The sequence below is a fragment of the Ambystoma mexicanum genome, chromosome 11 (genome assembly GCF_040938575.1).
Source record: "Ambystoma mexicanum isolate Mex_15411 chromosome 11, UKY_AmexF1_1, whole genome shotgun sequence".
In the NCBI taxonomy this organism is placed as follows: domain Eukaryota; kingdom Metazoa; phylum Chordata; class Amphibia; order Caudata; family Ambystomatidae; genus Ambystoma; species Ambystoma mexicanum.
Genome location: NC_090934.1, coordinates 362892464 through 362913681, shown reverse-complemented (window position 1 = coordinate 362913681; position 21218 = coordinate 362892464).

Here is a 21218-nt window from a genome sequence, read left to right as displayed (position 1 = left end):
TACATGTACTGATTTGCACTTTTTATAGAGTGCCAATTTATTTATTTGCTGCTCTTAATTCTCATCAAGATGTCTTCAGTGAAGACATGTGTGTTTGATTTTATATTTAGTAGCCACAGAAGAACACGCTGTGAGTACGATTTCCTGCCTCTCATATATACCTGGAACTGATTTCGGTGCACATTTATGAGTAGCAATTGCTTCCATAGCTTTGATTTAGGCTTCAGGGAGGGACACAAAGTCTGGGTGGATGCTACCTTTGATGTACTAGTTTGACCTCTTGACCTGACCATTGGCATGTGGGTGATGAGGTGCAGCCTTACATTGTACTATACTGTTGTTTAAAAGGAAATGCTACATTTCTTCTTATACTAGTTGCACTCAGCTATATATGTATGATTCTGGTATGCCTTCCCTTCTGAGATCTCTCTCAGGGTATCTATGACAGTGGGCATGGTAATGCCCTGAACACACTGAGGCTCTATCCATTTGGGCAGGTAATCAACTAGGACTATGTCTTTTTGTGTCTCAGTTGCATGTTTTGTAATGGACCTCTAGAATCTAGTCCAACCTTTTCCCATGGACTGTCAGGTGAGTCGACTTTCTATAGAGGTGCTTAGAGCCTCTTATTAATTGCTTGGCATTCAATGCATTACTTTAAAGTTGACAAATATTACATTTGTGCATACATTTGGGGCCTCCAGAAGATTTCTCTGACCCTTCCTTTCGTTAGCGGAATCCAGGGATGCCCTTGATGGTGAAATTCTATATGATGATTGTATGTGCATACATTTGACACTTTTGAAAAAATAAAACATGGATGGATTTCAAGCAAACATGTGTAAGGAGCATTGGCAAGGACCTGAAAGCATGGTTTTGCAAATGTGCCTGTCTTTTATTTTTTGTCAAGCGTCATAATGTAGGTACAAAAAATAGTGATACATCTTTAGTGACTGAGGTGTAGCCTGTGGCCATGGGCAGTGGCCAGATTGTCCGGGTCATAGAATAAGGTCATAATCCGGACAATTTGGCTACTGGCCATGACCATGAAGGACAACACATGGGGTTAAAGAGGCCATGCGCACCTGGGACTTGGTTTGTGGTAAAGTTATTCGAATCGGGATAGATTTGAAAGGGAAGAAAAATGTGCTTGTGGTAATAAGGTCATGGAGTTCTCTTTTTGCCATGCACAGGCTTCCATGGAAAGCGAAGAGGGGCCCTGTATGGAACCCTGCCTTCCCTTTCCATGGTGGATTTTACTTCATATACCGGGACACTACAGGCAGTAGGAAGAAAACCCCTTTTTTTAGCACCCCAGGTTCCCGCTTTGGGAACCTAGGGTGCTAATGGCCTTCATCCCCTATTACAGGGGCTGGAATAGGGAGATAATGGTCCAGAGACCTTTTTATCCACCTTCGCTTCACTTGAGCTGATAACTTGGGCTGCCGGGTCGGTATCCACCGTTCCAGTCCCTGCAATGGAGGATGAATGCCACAATATTCCCATTAGCATAACAAAAAATGCAAATGGAGATATTGGAAAATCTTATTGAGTCTATGTAGTTTATTGAGAAATATAAAGTAGATGGAGACTATATTTTTTAGTTCTGTTTTTTAACTGTTAAAGGTGGTTCATAAAGGAACAACTAGGACTATGTCTTTTTGTGTCTCAGTTGCATGTTTTGTAATGGACCTCTAGAATCTAGTCCAACCTTTTCCCATGGACTGTCAGGTGAGTCGACTTTCTATAGAGGTGCTTAGAGCCTCTTATTAATTGCTTGGCATTCAATGCATTACTTTAAAGTTGACAAATATTACATTTGTGCATACATTTGGGGCCTCCAGAAGATTTCTCTGACCCTTCCTTTCGTTAGCGGAATCCAGGGATGCCCTTGATGGTGAAATTCTATATCTGTAGGTCTAACAAACACAAGTAATATTATGTCAGGTTTAAAAACAAAATTCATCAACTCCTGCCTGTGAAGTGAGAGTAGAATAAGTACGTTCAGCTAGATAAACATGCTGCACGCTGCCACCTACTAGCCATCATTGGAAGTTCACCTCCACGTCCGAGCCACAGCAATGACTCATGAGTATGCAAATCAGCTGACAATCTTGCTCCATACATTAAATTGCCATTGTTTTATAGGGCAGTGCTATATTATGCACTTATAAAAAAGCACTACCCAATTAGAGAATGGCAAATGTCTGCCTGGATCACCAATGCAAGCTTATTAGCTGATTTGCATACCCATGATTGTCATTGTCATATAGGGCAGTTCTAGTGCATGCATAAAATAGAAATGTCCTATAATAGATTTTTTAATTTCTGCATAAAAGAAAGCTTTTAGCTGATTTGAATACCCATGATGCATTGTTGTGTAACTCTGACCTGGAGGTGACTTTCCAGTGATGGATACTAGTTGGGGATTTGTTATCTGGGTCTAATGGTTATGGCTGGTATTGCTTTATCAACCCTAAACATGACTGTAACTGACCATGCCGCTTGGCCTTGTGCTAAAGCTGTAACAACACACGCTGGCGACGCAGAGGCCTGGAGCCTAGATGTCTGTCGCCACATACTGACTTTTCTTAAGAGCAAACTCAATGTTCTTGCATATAAAGTTTATCTCGGAATCACCAAACCTGGTTGACAATTTCCTTTCCACAAATAGACAGATGGGCTGTAGACCCTCATTCCATCATTACTGGGTGAACAAATTTAACATCTGTCGAATTTAAAAACTAAACAGAGCTCCACATAATATTGAATGTCTCACATTGCTGTGACTTGGATGAGCTGATTGTGATAGGTCCAGTGCTATCCTTTGGTATTGCCACAGAGAGGGAGAGATCATTATTTCATCTGGCCAGTCAATGGTGACAATTTGTCCTACCCTCTTGAGAATTGTATCCTTTTCCATGGCTGTATTCCATTCTTATTTGCTAAGTGCTTGGGAGCCTTCTACACAATTCTGTTGATGTGGCCACAATTGCCTCTCTGTGTGGGAGTCGGGGATATGCAGTCGGCCAACTATCCTTCCAACAGGGTGCATGCTTCTTGCAGTTTTGCAGCTTGTCTGGCTAACGTGTGAGTGGTTGACTTGGTGGCTCAATGACATGCAGCAACGACTTGTGGTCTGTGATCAAGTGAAATGTGTTTCCCCATATGCAGGTTCAGACATGTGTTGCCAGTAAGGATTTCTCTTTCAATTACTGAGTGGTTGTGCTGTGCTTGAGAGAGGGTTTAAGAGGCAAATACAACAATGTGTTCTGAGCTGTGTTTCTTTTGTGTATAGGAATCTGCTAAGTCATAAGTACTTTCCATTATGAACATTTCCAATGTTTTGGCATGGGGCATTCTGAATATGTAATTGTACTTTCGCTAATGTGTTCCGCTCATTCTCAGACCAGTAGTTATGGTTAAGTTGCTAAACCCATAGGAAAAGCACTTTTTGGGAGGCTTATAACTTCTCTCCCCCTGGACAGACCTCACCAAACATTTACAATTAGTATATGGCCCACTCTGGTTTCTTCTGCAAAGTTTGGTGAGGTTTGATCAAGGGGGGGCAAAGTTATAGGAGGGATCCCAAAATTTATTTTTTTCCCATAGACTGAATGGAGAAAAACCTTTACTCATGCCTTCAGCCCAAACCGCTGGACGGATTTCCACCAGATTTGGGGCAGGAGTGGCAGCTTGGTCCCGAAAGCGTGCTTTTGTAAATTTGGTGGAAATCCGACGAGTAGTTTTTTTTTTTTAACTAAAAAGTAGGTCACAAAAAATGTGTGATATCTAGGTCAGCTCTGCGTACACACTTCCCTGTTCGGTCCGCGGACAGGACTCCGATTGGCATCGAGGGCAAGGTGGTGTCTGCAGACATTGGATGTGCCCACTGATTGGATGGTGAAAACTGTGAAATGCATCAGATTTTTGGAAACGCCCGCCAGCTTGGATTCGCGTACAGCAGCCGGTGTCCGCAGACATCATGGTAAAAACATATAAAAAAACATTGCTCTTGTAAATTCTTATAAAATAATCTCTGGGGAGGTGAGGGGTGATGAGGATGGGATGGGATATGGCTGCAAGAAGCAAAAAAACAGGTATTTTTGCTGCAAAATTCTGCAAACAGTTCAGATGTTCGCGAACAGTCCTGAGAAGTTTGGGGACACTTCAGATTTTTGGGGGCAGTTTTTGAATGATATATCACTTTGGCAGCACTCAATGAGACATGCAATTATATTCCTGACCTGATCCCAAAGTTTGCAAAGTATGATGGGATACTGCGAAGAGGTGGCAAAATTAGAGGGGGGTCCCAAACAATGTAAAGACTTATAAATGAGGTGCCATTTGACAAATCTACACTTAATTTGGTAAACTGATAGTAGATCTAGGTATAAATGTTTTTGCAAAGTTTGGTGGGATTCTGTGAAGAGGAGGCAGAATTAGAGGGGGTCCCAAAATATTGTAAAGGCTTATAAATGTGGTGCCATTTGATAAATCTACACAAAGGTTTGCAAAAAGATTATAAATCTTGATATAAATGTTTTTGTAAAGTCTGAAAGGATTTTGTCAAGTGGGGGCTAGGTTATATGATGATTGTATGTGCATACATTTGACACTTTTGAAAAAATAAAACATGGATGGATTTCAAGCAAACATGTGTAAGGAGCATTGGCAAGGACCTGAAAGCATGGTTTTGCAAATGTGCCTGTCTTTTATTTTTTGTCAAGCGTCATAATGTAGGTACAAAAAATAGTGATACATCTTTAGTGACTGAGGTGTAGCCTGTGGCCATGGGCAGTGGCCAGATTGTCCGGGTCATAGAATAAGGTCATAATCCGGACAATTTGGCTACTGGCCATGACCATGAAGGACAACACATGGGGTTAAAGAGGCCATGCGCACCTGTGACTTGGTTTGTGGTAAAGTTATTCGAATCGGGATAGATTTGAAAGGGAAGAAAAATGTGCTTGTGGTAATAAGGTCATGGAGTTCTCTTTTTGCCATGCACAGGCTTCCATGGAAAGCGAAGAGGGGCCCTGTATGGAACCCTGCCTTCCCTTTCCATGGTGGATTTTACTTCATATACCGGGACACTACAGGCAGTAGGAAGAAAACCCCTTTTTTTAGCACCCCAGGTTCCCGCTTTGGGAACCTAGGGTGCTAATGGCCTTCATCCCCTATTACAGGGGCTGGAATAGGGAGATAATGGTCCAGAGACCTTTTTATCCACCTTCGCTTCACTTGAGCTGATAACTTGGGCTGCCGGGTCGGTATCCACCGTTCCAGTCCCTGCAATGGAGGATGAATGCCACAATATTCCCATTAGCATAACAAAAAATGCAAATGGAGATATTGGAAAATCTTATTGAGTCTATGTAGTTTATTGAGAAATATAAAGTAGATGGAGACTATATTTTTTAGTTCTGTTTTTTAACTGTTAAAGGTGGTTCATAAAGGAAAATTTCTTTTGTTGTTTTTGGATGTATTTTTTTTTTTGGCAGGAGAGCTAAGAATGAAAGGTGGGGAGAAAATGTGGGAAGAGGCACCGAACACTAATATGGAGGGGTAGGTGTGCAGGGGAAAATGTTACGCGTGTGTTATCTCTAAGGTAGGGGGCAGTGTTTCTCATGCTCCTTGTGAACAGCAGTAGTGGTGGCTATTGGGGAGGAGGGATGGCATTAGCTGATGCCATTTGAAGATAAATAGCAGTTTTGCTAAAAGTATGTACTGTGTACTAGATTGTTAATGGATAAAGAGTAGGAGTAGGTGTTGGAGCGGTGCAAGGGAAATTTTGAAGTTGAAAGTACCTAGATCAGTAGAAAATGCAGTTCTGAACTGTCCACAAAGCACAGATTTTATTGTGAAGTGCGGACCGGTTCTTGGACACGTCATTATGCCATGCGCTAGCGTATGGTCATGTGGCACTGTCCGGACGGTCCGCAATGAAGTCAGATGTTCGTAGATGTCTACGGATGCAAAACTAGTTGAAATAGTTGCAAAACATGTATAGAAGGTGATACTTTATAAATTGGACACAAATATTGCTATATTGGGTAAGTATGATGTTGGTAAATTGTAGGAAAATAGCACAGAAAAACCCATGAAATTCGTTAAAGGGACGTTATGGTTAAGCTGCACTAATAAAAACCTATGTAATTCAATGAAAAAACTTTGTTAAAGGGATGTTATGGTTAAGTTGCACTAATAAAAACCTATGAAATTCAAGAAAAATTATGTTGGAAAAAAATCCATGCTGGATTAAAAAAGACCCTTTCTATGTTATGATACAATATATTTCTTTGGTTGATTCCAATAGGAGGAATTGAATAGGTATATGGTTATTGATTTGGAAGTGGTGGTAGCATTGTTGCAATTAGATACCAGTTGGCGTATTCTAATTATTTATTTCTTGTTCCATTTTAGTGGCATTCACCTATCTGTTTGCTTGTTGCAGAATTTTGGGGCAGTTAGATACCTGTTGGCGTATTCTAACTGTTTATTTCTTGTTTCATTTTAATGGTATTCATGGATCTGTTTGCTTGTTGCATAATCTTGGGGCAGTTAGATACCTGTCGGGTTATTGTTCATAGTTTTGAAGTTGAAGTTGTGTTGATGTTCATACATAGATTAGTTATTAAATTTTGGTTTTAGGAATATTAAGTAAGCGTGTACAAGATTTGCTGGTAATCTCTGTTTTAGTGTAAAGGTAGTATCATTACACTCGAACCATCCACAATTCTTTTTTATATATGCAGTGTAGCAACCTGCTTTGGGTGTGGCTCCTGCGTGGAAGATTATACCTATTGTTGTGAAGGTTTTCTTACCAAGTGATACTTGTGGATGTGTGAATCCAGTCAGCTTGCAGTTGTTTTTGGTACCATCTGCATTGTTATGTAAAAGCATTACTATTACGTATTTACTATGTGTCTGTATTTGTAAGGTGGAGCCATTATCTGAATTGCAGGTAGTAAATAATCTGCCATGGTTTGCATTTTGTACAATTTGCTGGAATGGAATGGATTCACAGTTAGGTATGTATACATACACAAAGCATTCATTAGGGACTTGTTCTTATGCCACATGGCTGCAAAGAGTGCATGTGTGTTTCCACATGTATGAAACCTGGAAGATTTCATTTATAGGTATGTTTTTGTTTTCCAGTACTTGTAGTAAGTACATTAGAAATTCTTGTGGATTTTCTTATGTGTTTATAGTGAATTTGACCATTCCAGCAGAGTAGTCAAATTCCTACCTTATTCCAGAAACACTGTAAGTGTTGTCAGGATTGTTGGTTGCATTTCTGTGAAGGACTAACATTTGCAAACACAATTGGTCTGTCCCGTGTAAGTAAATGTTGTCAATAATTGGTGGCAATTGGAATAGAATATTGATTGCTACATTTGCATAGCAAACACCAGTTGTATTTGAAAATTTGAATGGACCTGACAGTTCTGTCTTCAAGTCATTTGTTCAGAGTGCATGTTGCTTCTTTGAAGAGGTAGTTGACTTTGTTAGTGCACTAGATCCTTCTTTGGTTGTGGTCCTTGATGAAGTAGTAGCTTCCTTTAATTTATTTCAAGGAATTGCTGTGAGATCCTGCATAATTTGAGTCTTTAGTAGTTTTCTTTTACAAAGTTTTACTTTTTGAGGAACAGGTTTTTAGATGTGGGCATAGAGTGAACGCAGTATTTTGTATTGTAGAATGCATGGAATATCAGCATTTACCTTTCTTGCCTCAAAGTTGATTAGAAATAGTCTATTAAGTGTGCATAGCTCATGCCTTCTTTGAACACTGTGCTACTAATATCTAACATTGCCTTATCTAGAGTAAGACCTTGTGATTTGTGAATAGTGACTGCATATGCTAGAGTTAGAGAAAATTGTTCTCTGCATACATATGTGTCTTTGAAAAGAAGGAAACGTCCTGTTGAGCGTCCTATCCTTTTAACTTCTGATAGTTTGTCAAAGAGAATATTGACAAACTGAATGTTGTTGTCACGTGGGTATGTTTGAAAGCCAAACACTGTACGAAGTGCTCCATTAACTAATCCTTGGTCCACGTCAAGGTTACGTTTAAGCATTACTCTACAGTTCAAAGAAAATGTTAATATTTTCTCCAAACCAGCTATGTTAGAGATAGAATTTTCTAAGGTATTTAGCCTTGTTTTGGCTTTTTGACACAGGGTATTGTCATACCATGCACGCCCAGTTGGTCTGTGGAGCAAATTTGAACTTTTGGTTGCATTTCTTTTTTCAACATTGTTTCATTAAATTGTGAACAGCTTGCAAGACTTGGCATCAAGGTCAGACAGTTTACATTTTTGTGTGCTAATTTTTCCATGACATCAGTAGCATATGACTTATGGCCATAGAGTGCATGGATGTGACTGTTTTTTAAGATAGATTGTGCTACTTGAGATAGTACACCAACTGTAATACTTTTAAAATGTTGGCGTATGTGAGGTCTGCAGACTGATGCATGTTTTCAGTTAATTCTTTGTATTGGAAAAGTTGCCAAAGCTTGACATTTCCTATGCTGCCTAGAGTTTTACAGCATGGTTCGTGCCCTAAGGTTTTAAAAATAGGTTCACAGTTAACTGGTGTTAATAGAAGAACATCTCCAAAAACTATAATGTGTTTTTCTCCAACGAGTTCTTCATAGTCTGTTTTCAGGACCTCTTGTAATTTGAGGTGAATGAACGCTAACAGTAGATTGGAAACCTTGCTTGCCTCATCTATTAGCAGCATTTTCATTTGTTTGAAAACTCTGCGTAGTTCCATTGTAGCTTCTGCAGAAAGTTTGTAATAGCCTAATTTCTTTTGGTGTTTCAATGCAAGGAGTAGACATCGGTGTAAAGTGATACCGCCTATGTTGTAGGCAGCTAAACCTGTGGAGGCAGTTACAACAGCTGACAGTTTGTTGTTTGTCAATTGTTGGAGGAACTTGCTGATGATTTTGATTTAGAATGTTTTGCCTGAACCAGCTTGACCATTCACGTATAGCATTATAGGTTTGTAGTCTTGGCAGGTACAATTTTTAGTTTCATGCTGCACACCATGTTCAATTTGTTTCGTTATTTTTTGGAAAAAGCTATGCTGCTCATTGTTTAGTTGTGATTTTAGTAGAGCCTAAAGTCTACTTGAGTTATGGCTAATTCTCCCTCGTTTGCTATTAGTGGCTCTCCAAGTGGTTCTTGGCTTCCTGTTACAGAAGGTTGACTACTGTCAGGAGTGTCCACATCTAGTTGCGCCTGGACTTCTTCTTCTTGTTGCTGTTCATTGTGCAAAATTGTTTTGTACTGTGTTAAGTTCACGTCTGTTATAGTGCTTTCATTTGCTTTGAAAGCATCTCATAGGAGTCAAAGGTATCTAGTAAATCTGCTTCTTTTCTCCATGGTTTAAAAGGTTGTAGCAGGGACATGTAATACAGTTCTTTATGTTAAGGAGTTTTTAATGACAATTTGATATGATTAATTAAGCTGTGTTTGTTAAGTTTCACTAAGCTGCCTTCACAATTTTCAACTCTGTATATACCTTTCTTCTCATCTGTTTTATTATTTTTGTATGTGAAGTTTTGGGCTATGTGGTATAGATACATCATTTCCAAAGTGGTACTTCTGTTTGGGTAGCATGTGATCATTTTTAGCTATTGATTCTATGTCTTCATATGATTTGTGAACTCTTTTTCTAGATTTAGCAGGACCAAGGCTTAGCCATACTATATTTTCAGATTTTCTATACAACCGGTTAAACCATCTGCAGCTTCATAGCAGCCACATTCTCTATGGGAGAGCATTTTTATGCCTAAACTGTACAATTTCTGTGATAGTTTTGTCAGATGATATGTCATCCTAGAGGTCTTTGAGCTCTGTTTTTTTCTGCTTTGGTTTGGTGCACGCTTCGCAGACAGCCACGCTTCGCGGTCAGCCGCACTGTCTGCAAACACTTTGAACACCAAAAAGGGTTCAAAAAGTTCCAAAAAGTATGCAGATCACTGCGGACATGATCTGGGATATGTACAAAGGTGAAGTTTCACAGGAAAATACCTTGGATTGCTTAAAAAATAAACTATTTTGGTATCCGGGGGCCCGGACTGTGTTCGGGAACAAGGACCCACGCTTGATGATGTCGCAAACACTTTTGTGAATCGGACGGGTGTCTGTAGGATACTAAAGGCACGGGGTTGGGTGTGTGCATGCCTGTGGGTGTTCTACAGACAGTGTTTGTGTCCCCGAACGAATTCAAAGTATTACACACGGGCTGCGGTCAGTTACATACAGGCACGATGTTCGTAGGACCCAATCGTGTGATATGCATGCGTGCGGGTGTACTACAGACAGTTTTCAGGTCCCCGAACTTATTAAATGTGCGTCACAACTTGCGGACAGGCGGACGGGCTATGTGTTCTACGGACATGTTAATTCTGATTGCGGACAATGCAAACAGGGGGGATGTTCTTAGGACACCTTATTTTGAATAATAGCAGACATGCAGACAGATGTTTTTTCCTGCGGACACCTCCATTTTGATTGCAAACAGTGCAGACAGGTATGGTGTCCTTAGGACACCCCCATTTTGCTTAATTACGGACATCATGGACAGTCGTGCCATCCACAGACACCTAAAAAAAAACACAAAGGAATGTAGCAACAGCATACATAATATTTTATAATTGTATTAAAATATAAAAATTATGAAAGAGAAGGGAAGCAGAAATTGATACAAATACAGGGGAATTAGGGGTTTCTACATGTTGGATGGTAGGGAAGACTCATCATAATGTTTTTCGTGATGGGGATTTTTTGGGGATGGTTGGCTGGTACATGTAGAAGGGGTACAGGTACATGTGAGACAGTGATATTGATTGTTTTCCATGAAATGGTTCTCTGCAAAGTTTTTCAAAATAAAGAAATTGGTCATTAATTGATCAATTGTTTGCTCTTAACGCTGCAGATGATTTTCCAAAGTGTCTGTTTCAGTATTATTCTTGTTGTCTGTATGTTCTGTTAAAAGAAATGTGTTAAGTACACATAAAATAAAGTTTATTAATTGGCTTATTTAGAAACAGTAGTGTCTACCATTATTATCACCGTTCTCACGTCCTGAGGAAAATTTTCTTCTAGCCATCCCAAAGTACTAGTCATTTCTGTGTAAAAAAAAAGAAAGTTATTTTTCAGTTTATCCTACTACAGAAAGTTTATAAATATAGGAATTAATGTAGTGTACTTACTAGTTTGTTTTTTTAGTTTTCCTGTTACTGCTATGTAGGTGTTCTGTTGATATTTGTTGTGCCGTTTCTGTATAAAGCATCGGTGAGGTAATTCTGTTGGAGGCATATGTTATTTTTTTTTGGTTTGTTCCATTATGTTTCATATGCTATGTAATTGGACTTTTGGTGTCTTACATATAAAGTTTGCACTACTTATTTATTTTTTAATGTAATTTATTTATATGCTGCTCTTTGAACATGTTCAGTGTGTTTATTGCATGATACAACAATGTAAGATACCCCCTGAGTTTTTGGATAGTGTTGATCTTGACCGAGTCCGTCTGCAGAAATGTGCATGGTCCGCGGACATCAGAACCACTAGCCTAGGATAGGGGGTTCAATATATTGCATGGTACATGTATATGAACTAAGGGAATCCTACTAAAAACCTATCAAATTCATGATGTCTATATCGATATTCAGTGAACAAACCTTTTTTAAGAGGATGTTATGGTTAAGTTGTGCTACAAAAAACCTATGAAATTCAGCGAAAAAACGTTGTTAAAGGGACGTTATGGTTAAGTTGCACTACTTAAAACCTATGAAATTCAGTGAAAAAACGTTGTTAAATGGACGTTATGGTTTTAAGTAAAACCGAAAAACCCTAGAAATTTGCCAGTAATGGTTTTCTAAGCAACCATAAGTCGCACCACTACCCACCATGCACTGCTAAGACTAATACTCATGGCATCAAAGATGACATCACAAATAACATTACATATGCATTTAGGGGGTAATTCATAGAATTCAGCGCACAAGTGGCGCACGCGGCTGGCGCACAGTGTACGCGTGCGAATCCCTGCGCCAGCCGCGTGCGCTAAAATCCATTTCCGCGCACAGCGTATTCATGGATTCCAGCCACGAAAACCAGCCATGGCACACAGTGGCGCAGTGACCCTGCAGCAGCGCCAGTTACGCCCCCAAGAACGCCTCTCGCGCAGGGAAAAGCCATCAATATACCCAATCCAGCGCAAAGGGCTGCGCTAACCCTGTACCAGCACAGCAAGCGGGCTACGTGTATCACTGGGGTGCGCGAGAAGTACCTCATGCAATTGGCCCTGTGCGAGCAGGGTACGCGTATTTCAGGGGTGCGCGGGAAGTTCCACATGCGATTTCCGCAGGGTACGTGTATCTCCGGGGTGCGTGGGAAGTGCCACACGCGATTTCAGCAGGGTACGTGTATTTCAGGGGTGCGCGGGAATTTCCACACGCGATTGGGCCCGTGCGTGCAGGGTACGCATATCTCAGGGGTGCGCGGGAAGTGCCACACGCGATTTCAGCAGGGTATGTGTATTTCAGGGTGCGGGGCAAGTTTCACACGCGATTTCAGCAGGGTGCGTGTATTTCAGGAGTCCGTTGGAATTTCCACACGCATTTGGGCCTGTGCGAGCAGGGTATGCGTATCTCAGGGGTGCGCGGGAAGTGCCACACGCGATTTCAGCAGGGTACGTGTATTTCAGGGGTGCGCGGGAATTTCCACACGCGATTGGGCCCGTGCGAGCATGGTACGTGTGTCTCAGGGGTACGCAGGAAGTGCCACACGCGATTGCAGCAGGGTACGTGTATTTCAGGGGTGCGCGGGAATTTCCACACGCGATTTCATCATGGTACGTGTATTTCGGGGTGCGGGGGAAGTTTGACACGCGACATCAGCAGGGCACATGTATTTCAGGGGTGCGCGGGAAGTTCCACACGCGATTCCGTCAGGGTACGTGTATTTCGTGGTGCGGGGGAAGTTTCACACGCGACATCAGCAGGGTACGTGTATTCCAGGGGTGCGCGGGAAGTTCCACACGCGATTCCATCAGGGTACGTGTATTTCAGGGGTGCGCGGGAAGTTCCACACGCGATTGGGCCCGTGCGAGCAGGGTACACGCATTTCAGGGGTGCGCGGGAAGTTCCACACGTGATTCCATCAGGGTACATGTATTACAGGGGTGCGCGGGGAGCACCATACGTGAATTGCATGTCTGGGTCCTCCCAGGTGTTCCCTCTACACCCTCCATGGCCCCTGCAGGTGGCTCACACCACAGGGGCCTACCCTGCACATGTCCTGCAGGCACCCCATCCACCATGGCCATGACCCCCAGCCAACCCACATGTCAACTTGCACTACTGCCCACCAAAGCATGTCCCCCTGTATCCCCAGCCACCAGGGGCACCCTCCACCAGGCCCCCACCCATGTCTCCCACCACCCCCACCCCCCAGCCACCAGGGGCAGCCTCCACCAGGCTCCCACCCATGTCTCCCAGCACCCCCACCCCCCAGCAGTGCAGGGGCACCCACCACCAGGCCCCCACCCATGTCTCCCAGCACCCCCACCCCCCAGCAGTGCAGGGGCACCCACCACCAGGCCCCCACACATGTCTCCCACCACCCCCACCCCCCCAGCAGTGCAGGGGCACCCACCACCTGGCCCCCACCCATGTCTCCCACCACCCCCCAGCAGTGCAGGGGCACCCTCCACTAGGCCCCCACCCATGTCTCCCACCACCCCCACCCCCCAGCAGTGCAGGGGCACCCTCCACCAGGCCCCCACCCATGTCTCCCACCACCCCCACCCCCAAGCAATGTGGGGCACCTGCCAGCAGGCCCCCACCCATGCCCAACTCATGTCTCCCACCACCCCCACCCCCCAGCACTGTGGGGCACCTGCCAGCAGGCCCCCACCCATGTCCAACTCATGTCTCCCACCACCCCCACCCCCCAGCACTGTGGGGCACCCTCCACCAGGCCCCCACCCATGTCTCCTACCACCCCCACCCCCCAGCACTGTGGGGCACCTGCCAGCAGGCCCCCACCCATGTCCAACTCATGTCTCCCACCACCCCCACCCGCCAGCACTGTGGGGCACCCTCCACCAGGCCCCCACCCATGTCTCCCACCCCCCCACCCCCCAGCACTGTGGGGCACCTGCCAGCTGGCCCCCACCCATGTCCAACTCATGTCTCCCACCACCCCCTCCCCCCAGCACTGTGGGGCACCTGCCAGCAGGCCCCCACCCATGTCCAACTCATGTCTCCCACCACCCCCACCCCCCAGCACTGTGGGGCACCTGCCAGCAGGCCCCCACCCATGTCCAACTCATGTTCCCCAGCCAACATGTCATCACAATCTAGATCCCTGGTCCCCATGGTCAGCCTCTAAATGCCAAACACCCACCCACTCATAATTGGCAATTACATCACAGAACACCAATTGCAAGTTCCGAAACAAACACATTTCCCTCACATACACCCAATGGGTGTCAGTGAATCTCAAAACCCATATCATGAAATGCATGAAACCAATGAGATGATACTACACATTGAAGTATGATAAAAAAAGATGTATTAAAGCAAACATAAATAGAATCAAAAATAAAGAAACAAAAATGTGAATGTACAAAAATCAAAAGAAGCATGTCCGTGAAAAAAAGCAAAACCAAAAATCATATCCCAAAGCAATGGTGTCCAAAGTCACTGTCCACAAAACAAAATCCAATGGGAAATAAAAAAGAAAGCCATTTCTCCATGGTTAAAATGTGAAAGAAAAATACAATCCAACAGTGAACTACATACATGGGAACAAGCCAGGGTCCATTATCCCAACAAAATAAAGGAAACCTATCTAACTACACTAACTAATAAAATAAACTATACACAAAAATATGGCCAATGTCCGAAAGGTCCAAATAACATCAAAACAAAAATGAAACCTAACACTGCCTACATAACTATGTACTAGGGCAGCGGGCTAGTTTGACGGCTCACTTGTGGATGTCCCGGGCCAGGGCATCATCGAACTCCTGCTCAATGTCCCGGAGGCGGTCCTCCTCCATGGCCCCGAGGGTCCGCAGGGCCGTCAACGTGTCCACCTCCAAACCCCTGCGGATTGCCTCGAGGCACTCGGCCCGCCTCAGGGCCCTCCGCATGGAGTTCTCCGCCCTGACCATTGTGAGCCGTTCCTCTTCCACCCGCTGCCGCTCCACATCTATGGCGTGGCCCAACCGCTGCCACACGGAAGACACTCTCTGTCCTGGGTCCTCCGCCCTCTGGCCGATGCCTGCCCCTCCTATGTTGAAGGCCCCGAGCCTTCATGGCTCCCACCACATTGCTGCTGCTGCTGTGCCTCTGCCCGTGCACTGCCTCCTGCTGCCTGCACATCCTCTGCCGGCTGGGGTGCAGTCGTTGATGTGGACACCCCTGCTGGACGTCCGACTCCCGACTGTGGCAGGGATGCCTCCTCCACCAGCCTGGCCGCACCGTCAGAGGCAGCTCCACAGGGCACCCAGGTGACTGATGGGTGGGAAGATGGCACGGAGGATGTCTGACGCGTAGGGGGTCCAGTTGAGGAAGGGGTCGTAGCAAGCCCCATCATACGGAGGAATCCGGCCTGGGTGACCTGCCCCAGCAGGCTGACGTGGTCAACGAGCCATTGAAGATGACGTGCAGTCTCCTCATGAAAAGACTGCACATCACCTCGCATGGCCCGTTGACGCAACGCCACACCAGTCAGGACAGGCTCAACCTGGACCCGGATAGCCACGTCCGCAGGCAGAGGAAGGCCAGTTGACGTGAGCTCATCCCCTGCCTGGAAATGGGTCTGGACGCAGGCATCCCTGCTGGTGCAAGATGATGCAGGGACAGGATCAGGGACAGGATTGCACACAGGCACCTCTGCGGCGGCCTGTGCTGCCTCCTGTCCCTGGTCCTGCACTGCACCACTAGCACCAGTGGGATCCCCACCTCCAGACCCTGTCTCTGGTGCTTGCACGGCCTCCTCCTCCACCAAACCCCCCACCAACCTGGATGACTCCGTGCCATCTTCCCCTGTTGGGCCCTGTGTGGTCCCAGCTGCCCCTTCTGCTGCCGAGGAGTCCAACTCCAACCTCCGCCTCTTGGACCTCCCCCCAGCAGCTGCAGCCTGGGACGCGGCACCGGACTCATCACTCCCCGACGATATCACAACATGGGAGGGGAGCCGGGCCTTGCGTCTCCGGCTGGCGGTGGGATCCCCGCCGCTGTGCTCCACAGCACCTTCTCCGCCCTCTTCATCAGTTGACGCTGCAGACAGGGAGAAACAAAACACAGGCATCAGGGCACTGTACAATGGACACATACACATATGACAGTTGTACATGAGTGGCATTGGCAAATCTCAGACATGTCATCACAATCCCCAACACACATGTCATTTCAACTCGCACACATGAGCCATACCACAGCCATATCGCAACTGCCAGCACCATCCATACACATACAACAGCATGAGCAGGCAAAGGTGAGCCAGACATCACATGCAACACAGGAAGTGCACCACACATGTACACACACCACCACACTTGCATGCATGTGTACCCCTCTGCCAAGTGTCGCAGTGTTCAGACGGGCATCCATGTCACATCTGCCAATCAGGCTTCCACATACCGCTGTCACATGCATCCATGTTGCATCACTGTTGCACCCTTGTCAAATACACACAGATGCACATGTACACAGTGCTGATACATGCAGCCGAAAACAACATACATGCTTGACATCACGGACATGTCTACTTACATACACATTCATCCAAACATGTGTGCCCACACAACTGCATTTGGCATGCAAGCCTACACACACAAGCACCATCCATGTCTCACACATTCCAACCCTCGCATGTGTTAGCCCCACGGCCCTGTACACCCCCACCCATACTCGACCCCATACAAACAGATGTGCAACCTACACTCTACTGAAAAATCACCACACGCACTGCTCACAATCAGGATGCATGTACACTTACCGCTCGACTCCAGACGGGTCTGCCTCTCAAGGACCTGGACATGGAGCGCTGGGGATATGCGTTCCAGGACCCTCATCTGTTCTTCCGACAAGTGGCCCCGGCGCCCCTTGGCATCTGCTGCCTTCAAGAGGCGCCGGGCCTTGTTCAGGGTCCTGGACCTGAAGTCCTCCCAGCGCTTCTTGACATGTTGTAAGTCGCGGACTGCCACCCCCTCCGCGTTGATGGCAGTCACGATGTCAGTCCAGATCCGAGTCCGTCCTTCCTTGTCGGCGCGGGAACTTTCAAAGAGGGCATCATAGTGCCCCAGGACTTGCTCCACCAGGACACCAACCTCGGTGGCACTGAATCTGGTGCCCCTCTGCCTCTCTGGCCGGGGGTTGTCAGTGGTCTCAGATGGTGTTTGCCCTGACATGACAACCCCAGAGGCAGGAGTGGGTGGGCAACTGGGTCCTGGGGCTGGGCTGTGGAGCGATGGAATCCCAGTCGGGAGTCTTCGGTTCCAGCAGGGGTGGTCACAGCAACAGCACCCCTGGCTGATGTGCAGGCAGCAAATGGCAGGGCACGTGGGCAGCAGGCAGTCAGGCAGCAGCAGACGGCCTTCTGGGCAGGAGCATGGTCTTCCGTGTGCTTACGCGTGGTCAGCTTGATACGGAGTGATTTGGCATGTGAAAAATATGCACGTCAGCGTGTAATTCGAGGAAAGGCCCTTAGCACGTATGCACGGCAGCACGCATATGCGATTTCATTGGACCAAAGGCCCTTAGCGCGTGAGCGCGGCTGTGACGTGATGCGCGCGGGTGTTTCCCTCATTGCACGTGATGACAGAACACACGTGGATTTCCACCAATCGCGTGTGAAAGTTCCTGCGCACCCCGGAACGCACGTACCCAGGCTAATCGCGTGTGGAACTTCCCACGCACCCCGAAACACACGTACCCAGGCCAATCGCGTGTACGCTCACTCCCCTCCGATCACACGCGATGACACTCGGACGTACAGTCTTCACGTGTTCGAATACGGGAAACTCGCGCTCGGCAAAAGACGTGCACAGACGTCAACACGTCCGCCCACACGAAGGCAGGCGGAGGCATCCCCACGCACAGCATAAAAGTGCGCGCAAACAACAAACGCGTATATACAGCTACGATGAATGCCCCATTTGTCGCTGCACTGATCGTGGGACACCGCAGGAGGAGGAGAATAGCCAGGGCACGCAGTTTCGCACCACGGACAAGCCTTTTTGGGATGCCTGACGACCAGGTCTACGGCAGGTATAAGTTTCCACCCCAAATCATCCTAGACCTGGTCAGGGAGTGGGAAGATGACCTTACATCCCCCACCCTTTGCTCCCAAGCATTGAGCCCCTTGGAGAAGCTGCTCAATGTCCTGCATTTTTTGGCCACTGGGTCATTTCAGCGGACCACTGCCATAGTGGGGGGGTCTCACAGGCCACGCAGTCACGCTGCCTACACCAGGTACTGGCAATCATGTCAGCGCGCCCCTCAGTCCGCAGGCACATATACATGCCCAGAACACCCGCAGAAAGGCAGGCCGTTGTCCTGGATTTTTTCAGGGTTGCACACTTCCCCAAAGTGCTCGGTGCCATAGATTGCACCCATGTGGCCCTACGTCCACCTAGGGCCACTGAGCACATCTACCGAAACTGCAAGCACTGGCATTCCATCAATGTACAGGTGGTATGTGATGCAAAGGGAATCATCACCTCTGTCTATGCATACTACCCTGGTTCCACCCATGACAGTTTCATAGACAGAATGTCCGCCCTGAGCCGGGCCCTGGAAGCTGGGCAGCATGGTGACACATGGCTCCTAGGTCAGTACAAATGCCCTTGCACATGCATGCAAGTCACACACAGACAAATATCCAAACCCTAATAATCTCAACTATTATCACCTCCCCAGGGGACAGTGCCTACCCTCTGAGCAACCACATGATGACGCCAATCCGGAACCCCACCACACCACCCCAGGTAAGATACAACGCCGCCCATATTGCAACCAGGGGCATAGTGGAGCGCACATTCGGAGTGCTCAAGTCACGTTTCCGCTCCCTTGACCGCTCTGGTGGGCAACTACTCTATGCACCACCAGTAGTGTGCAGGATCATTGTGGCAGCATGTGTCCTGCACAATGTTGCAACACGGCAGGGCGTCCCGGTGAACATGGTGGTGCCCCCACATCCCCAACATCAGGCACAGGCGCTGCCCATGGGAGGGGACAGGGCACATGGCGAGGAAGCCCGGGCCCAGCTTGTGGCCACATTTTTCACCTAAACTCCCACCCCTGCGGAGTGCACACAGGCCTGGCACATACCAGGTGACAATCGATGATGACAACGAGACAGTCAACTGTCACAACCCTACCACCCTGAGATAGTTGCCATGGAAGTGCCACATCGTCTGCATCCCTAGCTACTTAAACACAAGCTATCCTGTGTGACCAAAAGGCACACATATGACATATGACATGATATGGCCCATAAACAAGTATTTCAAGGCGCAATGAGGCAGGGAGGGGGGAACAAGGGAAGACAGACAACGGTACTTCTAGGCCAGGTGTCATTGAGATTGTGCAAGTGCAGAGGTAAGGGGAAGGGAAAAGTGCAAGGGGAAGGGTGGGGGGGAGTCCAGTACAGGGGAAGTAGCCCAAAAAAATAATACATAGGTCGGCTGGTGGCAACTGCAAAGGTAAGTGCAGACAAGTGCTGGGAAGGGAGGGCTGTAGGGATAGAGAGACAGTACTGCAGTGCAGGGGTTGCCAGGGAGGCAGTGCAAGTGGAGAGTGGCTGGGCCAGGGACCGAGGTCAGTGAGAGTGGCCCAGTTGCTGCTCCTGTGCAGTTCCAGTGAAGAATTCTGCAAGGGAGAGGCAGAGAGTAAGCAGAAGCAAAGAGGAAGGTCTTGAGGTGCTTCCAGAACTGGAGATGGTTCCCCTCAAGTTCAAGTCAGGCAGGAAGTCGGTTCCAGGGGGAGGGCCCTGCCGCGGAGAGAAATCTACCCCCAGCTAGTTGCTCTGAGAAGCGGATGACCCTGACATGCAAGGTGTGCATCACACACACCTGCAAAACAGGCCATGGCCATCACTGTCATGTCACTCAAACCCTCCCAAACATCAACATGACATGGCAAGCAATACCCATACACCAACACAGTAACGATAAGGTACACATTGCCATGTCCTAAATGTACAGTGGCATCAGACAATGATGCCTGACCCGGAATCAGATGAAATGACAGACCAACAAAATCTCCCACCCAAAATAAGTCATTTCCAAATGCATTACAACAGTCGTAGACGTAACATAACAATGAATGCCTGTCTACATGCACATTATGCATTGCAAAATCAACACTGCAGCTCATGTGTGCAGTGTCCTATTCCTGCAACACACTGCTCAGCGCACAACACAGTGAACAGCCATTGTGTGTGATGCACACCCTGAGCATCACATCTAAGTGACAGACCACATCAAACATCAAATTAGGCATGTACTGGATCCATAATCGGTCACAGAACATGTGCTGCAGGGACACAGTGGGCACCAGAAGGCAAACAGTGTACACATGGGTAGTGCATCAGAGTGCAAGTGTGTGGTTCTGCAAGGACATGCACTCCACATATGCATGTGCACTCAAGTGACCATCAGTGTTCCCTATACATCACATGTGAACATTCACCATGTGTACACCCCAGCATGTCAAACCACAACTATCCCCTCACACCTGAAAGGAAAACACAACACATGAACAGGCATTGATCAGCAGAACACAACATGTACATAGGATACCACCATTACAATGTCAGAGTTCCCATCATACTGCAGGGCAAGGCAACTATCAACAACAACCCCCCCCCCCTACCTCACAAATGACCATGACCCACTCAACAACTGCACCTGGGTCATGGAGCCTCCAACCCTCAATTCCACCTGGCCACAGGATCACCTTTACCCTTCGTCACCATCTCCCACCTTGTGTGTAAAAAGATGCCTGAACCCTCAGAATCCACACTCATTTCCAAAATCACAAAATCCAAGGCATAAAAACGAACCCGAACACCCTCCAGTAGATGACTTGACATAGCAGTACCTCACAAAGGCCAAGTACTACCACAATGATGCAACAACCAAGGTAGCACAGTAAAACAATGTCACAACAGGAT